Genomic DNA, 11,035 nt, shown 5'->3' with positions numbered 1-11,035 from the left:
GTTTAGGAGCCAAGAAAATGAATTTCATTTGGTATGGTTGCACTTTGGAATATACATGACTTATGGAAATATTGGTTTTAATATATATTTACTATATTAGATCTATTATCCAGAATGCTCAGACAATGCTGGGGTTTTATAGATTAAGTAATCTGTGATTTTCATCACCATACCTTAAATCAATAGCATTGTTTTGCCTTCAATATGGATTTATGCAGTTTAGTTACCAACAATTACAAGGAAATGGAAATCATTTTTAGACATTAGAATTTATAGACTTAAAATAGACTCTATGGGGCAAATTCACTAACCAGCGAAAATTCGCCAGCGCTGGCTTCGTGCACATCGCAACGCTTCGCCAGGCGTAAATTCACCTGGACAATGCTAATTCACGAAGACCTGAAATTGCGCACGGGGGGGAAATTTACTAAAGGGGAATGACGTCATTTTGGCACTTCGTTGGCGTAAATTCGCCAAGGAGATAGATTCTGGCGCAACTTCGCTCTCTAACACCAGGCAAATTTTCGGTCTGGCGAAAGAGCGTTACTACGCAAATTCACAACGTTTTTGATTTTACTGACTGTTACCTCTGTGCTGTCGTAGTAATTATCTGCATTAATTACTAATCATCCTTATATTGTGACCTTTCTATTCAATGTGTACTGTATATTTTGAGTGGGTCCCTAAGCTCAGTAAGTGACAGCAGCACAGAGCATGTTGTAACGTTCAGTATCCCACAACCCAGAGTAAACCCCAATGTCCCAGGCTCGGCTCACGCTTCGGCCTATAACCGCCGCCTTTCACATCGGGTGGGGCCCTCCGCTACTCGGATGCCGCCAGGACTTAATAGTGAGGAGACTGAGGGAAGAACTCTGGGCGAGCAAGGGAACGTAACGTAAAGGTTATCAAAGTCCAGGAACGGGCCAAGTCTAAACCAATCGGGAATGCAGTACAAAATCGGTAAGCAGCAGAGTAATCGAGGTCACAGGCCAGGTCAGCAACTAACAGGGTTGAAGTACAGAACGGAATCCAAAGAGTAGTCAGGGACAAGCCAAAGGGTCAGGGCAGGCAGAAGTCAAACAGGAATCAGGGATAGCCAAGGTCACAACAAGAATCACAGAAATAATCGCACCCAGGAACCATATACAGAACCTACGTTGGGCAAGGCACAAAAGGACTGATGGCCCTTTAAACACTTGAATTTGGCGCCATTGGACGCTGGCGAATCAGCGCCAGCGCCTGCGCAAACACGCCAGTGCAATTGCGCCAGCGTGCCTGCGTCTTTAATTCTAGCGCATGCGCGCCGCGCGCTCCATAGGAGCCGGCGCCTGGGGCCTAGCCGCATCGGCGGAGGAGGTGCGAGACGGGCGTCCCCGTCGAGGGGGCGGCAGGCGTCCCTGCCGTCCCCTGGGTAAGTACCTTACATTACCCCCCCCTCCAGAGGGGGCCACTGGACCCTTAGGTTTGTTGGGAAATTTAGAATGAAACTGTCTCACCAACCTATCCGCCTTAACATCAGAGGCGAAAACCCAGGATCTCTCCTCAGGACCATAACCCTTCCAATGAACCAGATATTGGAGTTTACCCCTAGAGATACGAGAGTCAATCAACCTGTGAACCAAGAATTCAGATTGGCCCTCAACAGAAATAGGAGGAGGAGGAGAATTCTGATGTACCACTCTAGCGGGTCTCAACAGAGATACATGGAAGGAATTAAAAATCTTGAGTTCGGGAGGAAGATTTAACCTGAAAGTACATGGGTTGATAACATCAGATATAGAGAAAGGACCAATAAATTTGGGACCCAGTTTGGCTGAAGGGACTTTCAGAGAAATGTTTTTGGAGGAGAGCCAAACCTTGTCACCAACCTGATACACAGGAGAATCTCTCCGATGTTTGTCTGAAGCCTTCTTCTGAGCAGCTACTGCAGAAGATAATGACTTCTGAACCTCCTGCCAAGTCTTAGAAAACTCTTCCACAAAGGAATTAACAGCAGGAAGATCACATGAACCTGAGAATGAAAAAACTCTGGGATGAAGACCAAACACCGTGAAAAAAGGAGACTTGCCAGTGGAGGAATGAATGGCATTGTTATAGGCAAATTCAGCCCACGGAAGAAAATTAACCCAAAGTGCCTGATTGCAGGAGACATAACATCTAAGATATTGTTCCAGAGTCGGATTTGTCCTCTCAGTCTGACCATTGGTCTGGGGATGATATGCGGAAGAAAAAGACAAATCAGTACCCATTAATGAACAAAAAGCCCGCCAGAATCTGGACACAAATTGAACCCCCCTATCAGACACAATATTGAGAGGAGCCCCGTGAAACTTAAATATATGGACAATGAAAAGTTCAGCTAGAGTCTTGACAGAGGAAAGGGTAGAAAGAGGAATAAAATGAGACATTTTACTAAAACGGTCCACCACTACCCAGATAACAGTATGCCCATTCGATGGAGGTAATTCTACAATGAAATCCATGGATATATGAGTCCAAGGTTTCTCAGGAATAGGAAGTGACTGCAGCAACCCTTGAGGTAAAGATCTAGATGGCTTAGATCGTTGGCAGACTGGGCATGACTCAATATATTTGGCAACGTCTTGTCTTAAAGTCGGCCACCAGAGAGTACAAGACAACAAATCGCAAGTCTTCGCACGACCCGGATGACCAGCCACTTTAGAATCATGAGTCTCGTGAAAGACTGCTTCACGTTAATTACTAGGAACAAATAACTTGCCCACTGGAATATCAGGAGGGGAATCTACCTGGGCATTCGACAAGGAGGTAGAGAGATCCGGACTCAAGGCTGCCACAATCATCTCCTTAGGAACAATAGGGACTGGTTCCAAATCCTCCCTAGGCTTGGAGACAAAGCTTCTAGAAAGGGCATCTGCTTTCAGATTCCTTTCTGCAGGCCTGTAGGTGATGAGAAAATTAAAAAGTGAGAAAAACAATGACCACCTGGCTTGACGAGGATTTAAGCGTTTAGCAGATTTTTATGATCTGTGAACACAGAAACCGTATGCTTGGCACCCTCAAGGAGATGTCTCCATTCCTCAAATGCCCATTTAATGGCCAATAATTCCCTATTGCCAATATCGTAGTTGACCTCAGCAGAGGAAATTTTTTTTGAGAAAAAGGCACATGGGTGAATTTTACCGGAGACAGGATGTCGTTGAGATAATACTGCTCCGGCACCGATCTCAGACGCATCAACCTCAACAATAAAAGGCAAAGATGAGTCTGGATGCCAATATTGTAGTTGACCTCAGCAGAGGAATTTTTTTTGAGAAAAAGGAACATGGGTGAATTTTACCGGAGACAGGATGTCATTGAGATAATACTGCTCCGGCACCGATCTCAGATGCATCAACCTCAACAATAAAAGGCAAAGATGAGTCTGGATTGTCCTTGTCAAACAGGAATCCCTGTAGTCCTTCGGCATGTTCAAGTCAGCACACATGCATATGTTAATGTGTTTTTTAGACCAAATCCATGGACTGTAGCCTTGTGAAAAAAGTTCCAGTAAGTGGCCTAAATGTGGTAAAATGAAATAGATTTGCAACCTAACGAAAATGTTAAAATATTTCAAAGATGTGATTACTTGTTCTTTTTCCAATCCCACCTTTTCAATAAATGTGTGAAACAGCGTTTACTATTAAACAAATAAGGTTCCAACTCTCCATTAAGGGGCAGATTTATCGAGGGTCGAATTGAAAATTCGAAATTCAAACTTTCTAGTTTTTTTAGGGTCAAAAAACTGTCAAATTCGACTAGGGAGTTATTTAAATTTGATTAGAGTTTTTAAAAAAAATCTATTTGATTTTTGAGATTTATCATACTCTGACCCTTTAAGAAATCAAACTCAACTCGCCAAACCTGATGAATTGCTGTTTAAGTCAATGGGAGAGGTCCAGGGATCCAGGGATTTGGAGATGTTTGCAGCCTTCCTGACATTCGAGTTTTTTTTCAGAGAAAACAATTTGAATCAAGTTTTTTAGATTCGACTAGAAATCGAGTTTTAAAAAATTAGATTTTATTATTAAATTTCGATTGGTTGAATTTCGAGTTCATGGGAGTTTATGGGAGTTTTAAAAGCCAATATATTTTTTTCACAGGGACTGATTGGAAAATTTTTGGCGTTTGATTCCATTTCTATAAGAATTTGGATTTGAAAAAAGTCTCACTGGAAGGACTAAATCAGGCCGTTTTTTGGACTTTTTCATGAGGACACAAAATACCCACTAATTATTGAAGGATTTGAAAATATCTCAACTAGTATAAGTGAAATGTTTCGCCAGGCATGGACTTGTGGTGAGATTCCACATTTTGGCAGGTATTCGTTTTTTGTGGTGCACTTGTTTCTTCCTGATTCAATAGTTAAGAGAAGTTTTTTGTGACATGTTGGTCATATGGTCAGATGCTGCAAAGACCTGGATTTTACAAAGGCTAAACTGCTTTTGGAATTTTTTTCTTTCTCCGTTGTGAATTTTTTCACTCCAAAGTGATAAAAATTAAAGCAAGCAAACAGGTTTTTCTCATATACGCATGTTTGGGTGCTTTGGCTTTTTTTTTAAGTGGAATTCCGGCAGGCATTTTAGCCTCTTGAATTTGGTTGCCAGCATTATCCATTTTTGTATCATTCCACCTATATACAATATTTTCGAATTTGTAATTCTAGCATCTCAAACAAGAACTGTGATTTAATTTAAGATGGAAAAACTCTGTCCTGATATCAGAGAATTAAATACAAGATGTACCTGCATGCTGCCCATTGTCACATTATTCTAGTTATCAACAGTGTAATAATGTATAAATGGTGAATGTAGATCACTGAATGGGCCATTGGGCTGGAACATTGTTCAGCCCAAGCCTCATTTGAACAAAGAAATCCAGGAGTCCACATGCAGAATATAAAAATCCTTATTTGAATATAAATATAGGCATGGGATTCCTCATCTGGAAACTTGTTTTCCAGATAGCTCCGAATGATAGAAAGGCCATCCTTATTGGAGGCAATATATTCCTATTTGGTATAATGAATTCATGTAAAATGCTTTTTTACAAGTCTTAGGGCCCATTAATGACTCTCTGAGTTTTGTGTTCAGGCAATCATAAAAGAAACCCTGCATCAAGCTACTTATCATGCATGGGGTTTCATGCTGAAAAATGCTCAGCAATCTCTATTAGTTTTCCCTGAACAAAGAAAACACCTGTATACATACATAATGTATATAAAGTAATACAGGTACGAGGTGTAACATATGAGAGTTTGCAAATATGGGACCTGTTATCCAGAATGCTTGGGACCTGGGGTTTTCTGGATGAGGGATCTTTCTGTAATTTCGATCGTCATAATTTAAATCTAATGGAAAATCATGTAAACATTAAATAAACCCAATTGGCTGGTTTTGCTTCCAATAAGGATTAATTATATCTTAGTTGGGATCAATGTACAATGTACTGTTTTATTAATATAGAGAAAAGGGAAATAATTTTTCAAAATTTGGATTATTTGAATAAAATTGAGTCTATGGCCGTAATTCGTATCTTTCTAGATCACGGGTCTCCAGATACTGGATCCCATACCTGTATTACAAGACATTGTTTCCTTCAGAACAATAGCTACTCTATTTTTTGCAGCAGTGGCACTACTGGTTTGCCAGAAGGGGGCTTTAAATATACACCGACTAGACTACACATATATTACAGGATGTTTGTGGACTGAAGCTGAAATAATTCCATCAAATTTAGAATTTTTTTTGTATTTGAATATATGCGCATCAAAATATGGTACATGCCAGCACCTACACAGACTAAGGTGCTGGCATTTAAATAAATCTCTGGCATATGATAAGGGGCTCACTAAACTGCACTCTTTATTGCCAACAGTTTAATTTATACCCTGCTGGGTTGATTCACAAGAAGGTCACTTAATGCATAGTTTTGTGTTTTAAAAATGGATGTAATTCTTGTCTGTCTCCCTTGCAGATTGGTAAAACACGTAAAAGACAACAAACAGGTTTTCCTTGTATAAAAAAATGCTTGGGTGCATTTTTTAAGTTGAATTCCCCCAGGCATTTAAACCTTTGGAGTTTTGGGGTGAGAATTATCATTCCATCTATTTACAGTCCTTTGTAGATTATAATTCTAACATTTCACTCCAAAACTCTCCCAATATTAGTGAATTACCTATGAGAAAACTGACTCCCATTGTCACATTATTTTTGAATGAATAGCGGTGCAGCCCGAGCCTTGTTTTTTTTAATAGGTAACTTTTTATTAACATTTCCAAAAGAAAACAAAAAAGTGGGATACAGAAAGAAAAAAGGGGGGGGGAGGTACAGCAAGTCCATAGAAACGTAACATCATTTACATTCCATAAGCACACAAAATAATATCATGCATAATTCAAGGCAACGTTGGCAGGTGCACATCGGTCCAAGGGTCCCAAATATTCCCAAACTTTCCAGGACAACCTCTGGCTTCATAGGTCAGTTTGATCAAAGGGAGCATTTTGTTAACATATTGTACCCAGTCACCCTGAATTGGAGGTAAAGGAGCCATCCACTTCATAATCATGACTTTCCTAGCATAGTAGAGGAGGGACCTAACTAGAACTCTTGTTCTGGTTGCATTAAGAAAGTCATCAACTAGGCCCAACAAACAAATCTCTGGGGAACAGATAGAAGGATAGAAGGAAGGTCAAGAAGTTCCTGTATATGATGTGTTACCGCTGCCCAATATCTAGAGATGACTGCACACGTCCAAATCATGTGCCAGTAGGACCCATCCGGATCCCCACACCGCTTGCATAGTGGTGCTGGGAGTTTCCCCATGCGGTATAACCTGTTAGGAGTGAGGTAAGTTCTTAGAATAAATTTGTGCTGAATAAGCTTGTCCCTGGCACTAATTAGAAAGTTATAAAGGTTCCCTGTTACTTCATCCCACTGATCAATACTGAGATTTGGAATATCGCTTTTCCACACTGCTAAAGCTTTATCAAAGGGTTTGGGACCAGTGTCCACAATTATGGCATATAGTTTAGAGATCATTTTGGAGGTGTCCTCCCGTCTGAGCTGGCTGAGCACCCGGGGCTCCTCTAGAACTATAACTCCTGTCCCAAACTGAGCCTGAAACACGTGGCGGAGTTGGAGATACCTATACATGGGCATATTTGGGGTCCCAGTTTTGTCCCTCAATGGGTTCATATCGATGAAGTTAGAACCATCCACCAAGTCCGCCAGATACTTGATTGCTTTGGGTGCCCAATATCTAGTGATCTCTGTATCTAGAAAATGGTGTAAATGGGAATTTCCCCATAAGGGAAGTGCTGTGGATACGATTGGGGGTTTGGTTCGGGTTAGTTTCATTACTGTCACCCACACTAACCAGGGAGCTTTCATGCAAGGTGGAAAGTGTGGAATATCCCTCTCCTTTCTAAAGACACAGTTCCGCAGAGCCTCCAGAGAGCCCACATATTTGGCTTGCAGAATTACATTGGGATTTTCCAGGTCCTGTGTTAGCCACCAATTAATGTAGGCCAGCTGGGCTGCCAGATAGTAAGCATATAAATTGGGCAATCCCAATCCCCCACTATCATACGGTGTCATTAACGTGCTCTGAGACACTCTGGGGACTTTATTACCCCACAGAAAGGGTCTAATCAGGGCTTGTATAGAGTCTAAGGTATCTTTAGCTATGCTCAGCGGTGAATTATGCAGTACATATAGGTACTTTGGTAGAAAGATCATTTTGATTACGTTAGTTCTGCCCCAGAGGGTAAGGGGGAGTGAACTCCAGGATATCAACGCTGATGTGAGCTGTCTAGTGATGGGGGAAATGTTCTGGGGTACAAATTGCTCTAAGTCCCTATGGATATGTATCCCCAGATATTTAAAGGTAGTGACCCATTGCAGTCTGTGGTCAGCTGCCAGACCAGGGTCCAGGTCTTGGTCTAGAGGGAAAACTACAGACTTGGCCCAGTTGATGCGTAAACCAGCATATTTAGTAAATGTGTCAAACAGGTCTAGTACCCCTACCAAGGAAGGACCTGTGTCAGCTAAGTATAGCAATACATCATCCGCGTATAAGGAGATTTTCTCCTCAATGTCGCCATATTTGAGCCCTTTAATCTGCGGTGATGTTCTGATCTGTATGGCAAGTGGTTCTATAGCCAGCGCAAAGAGAAGGGGGGACAGAGGGCATCCCTGTCGGGTCCCCCTTCCTAGCTGAAAATTATCAGTTATAAAATCATTAACCTGTATTTGGGCCATTGGTTTTTGGTATAAGAGTTGGACCCACTTAATATAACGATCCCCAAACCCAAAGTGCTTCATGATTCCCCATAGATAAGCCCATTCAATAGAATCGAAGGATTTTTCTGAGTCAAGCGACAGTATCACCCTGGAACCTATATTGTCATGTGGGACCTGCAAATTAAAGTAAAGCCTCCTTAGATTTACATCAGTGGCGCGATCAGGCATAAAACCCGTCTGATCAGGATTCACCAATTCGGTGATAACCAGCTTGAGCCTGATAGCCAACACTTTCGCTAGGATCTTATCATCTACGTTAAGAAGGGATATTGGACGGTACGACCCACAGGATTCCACATCCTTCCCCTCCTTATGTATCAAAACAATTAAAGCATTACTAAATGATGGAGGCAATGTACCCTGGTCATAGGCCTGAGCCAGAATATCACATAAAGTACCCGTTACTTTCTTTCCCAAGGCCCTATACCATTCTACTGGTAGACCATCAGGTCCAGGAGATTTCGAGGTCGCCATTGCACTGATCGCCTCTTGAATTTCGGCAGCCGTTATAGGGCTATCTAATAGAGCAGCATATGCGGGATGAAGTTTGGGGAGAGGTATGGTTGTTATGAAGTTGTCCAACTGCGTCTGGGAGTATTTGGCTTGGGTACCGTATAATTCGGAAAAGTACTCCCTAAATTGGGCAGCTATCTGCTTAGGATCAGTTAGGATACGGCCCTCTCCAGTCCTGATTCTATGAATCACTGTCTTAGGCACAGCTATTTTGGAAAGGAATGCTAGAGTTTTACCCGACTTCTCTCCCTGTTCAAACCCCCTTTGGGAGGCATACAACAATTTTTTCTGGGTCAGTTCAGTGAATTTACACTTCAAAGCTGTTTGAGCTTGGACCAGAAGAGCATGGCCCCCCTCTGAAGGAGCTGCAATATAAGCTTGCTCAACCCGTTCCACCTCCTCAGCAGCCTGTTGGACCTGTAGCTTAGTATTAGCCCTAACAGCATTAATTGTTTGAATAATGTCTCCTCTAGCCACTGCCTTGAAAGCATCCCACAGGAGAGCAGGAGATGTTGAGTTACTATTTTCCTCCCAATAATGCTCAGCTGAGGTCTGAATTTTTTCTACGACTTCCTCCCATGAGAGCCATAAGGAGTTCAGTCTCCACCTTTTGAACCCCTGATGCGGGTACAGTTGCAACTTAATACGTAAGGGGGAGTGATCTGAAATGGATCTTGGTTCGTAATTGATGTCTACAATCTTAGCGGCCACTTCTGGAGAAACCAGGGCCATGTCGATACGTGACAGGGTGCGATGGGTCCCTGAATGACATGAGTAGGACTGGGCAGAGGGGTTCCTAGCTCTCCAAATATCCAGTAATCCCATACTATCCACCCAGTTTTTAAATTTAGACGGTGTAGTGTCTATGGAGTTAAGTCTATCAAGGGCCGGGATTAGGCAGCAATTAAAGTCACCTACCCAGCACTGAGGGAGGAGGGGCAGAGCAATAACTTTCCACATTATCTGATCCATAAGTTCCATACTAAAGGGTGGAGGCACATAGACAGTAATCAGTAGAAGTTCAGTTGATCTAATTGTACAATGTAGGATAATGTATCGCCCGTAATGATCTGTATGAATCTGGTGGAGCACATAGGGAAGGCTTTTTTTTATAAGGATAGCAACCCCCCTGGCATGGGAGGAAAATGTAGCATGGTACGCCTGGGCTACCCAACCTTTCTTAAGTGCAAGAGTTTTGCGCCCTATTAGATGAGTCTCCTGGAGACAAACTATTTCAGGGGCCCATTGTTTCAAAACTGTAAACATAAGAGCTCTCTTTATTTTGTCATTGAGCCCCCTGACGTTCCACGATACTAATGTTGTGGTTGCCATATATACCTATGGTTGACTGCCTTTGCTGGACCAAGCGCTGTACCCAAGCGTAAAGGTAAGGTAAAGATAGGGGAGGGAAAGAAAAAACCCACAAAATAGAACCCTAGCCCTCCCTGCCCACCCTGTAAACTGGGGTGGGCCTTGGCCCCAAACTGAAGTAAGCAAACATTTGCAAGGGGCGATTGAACCATTGCAGTAGTAATTGCACTCAACTTAAACTTGTAAACATATCATATTACCCAATGCGCTCCGAGTCCCAACAGTGAACAGAGTCTCCAAATGTCCGAACCTGGGGTCCCCCAGGTGTAGTTGTCGGCTCTCCTGCGCCATGATGGGCAACAGTCTAGCAGGAGGGGAGCATGTGTGAGACAGTCGAGCACTTGAAATAACCTGCATCTTGGGACAACTCACATTGCAGTAGGAAGGTGTTCAGGCTCTGCGTGGTGAAGCCGGTGCACCTTGCCGTTCCAGCCAGTCCATGGCACTCTGGGGAGTATCGAAGAAACGGGTGGTCTCACCATCAATCAGACGGAGTTTTGCGGGGAACACAGTCGAATAAGGAATACCTTTATCTCTTAGCTTCTTTCGGACTTCTGCAAATTTTGCCCTCTGACGCTGCACTTCAAGTGTATAGTCCGGAAAGAACAGTAATTTAGCGTTCTCTATAGTAATGTCCCCTTTCACTCGCATTTGTTTCAGGATTGCGTCTCTGTCTCTGTAATTGAGAATTTTGGCTATCATAGTGCGTGGAGGTGCACCCGGAGGCGGAGGGCGCCCGGGGATTCTGTGAGCCCGCTCAATTAGGAAAAGAGGAGAAAGGTACCGTGCCTCCACATGCTGTTTAATCAGGGCCTCTAGGAAGAGTTCCG

This window comes from Xenopus laevis, chromosome 3S (assembly GCF_017654675.1).
Source record: "Xenopus laevis strain J_2021 chromosome 3S, Xenopus_laevis_v10.1, whole genome shotgun sequence".
In the NCBI taxonomy this organism is placed as follows: domain Eukaryota; kingdom Metazoa; phylum Chordata; class Amphibia; order Anura; family Pipidae; genus Xenopus; species Xenopus laevis.
This window is presented reverse-complemented; position numbering follows the sequence as displayed.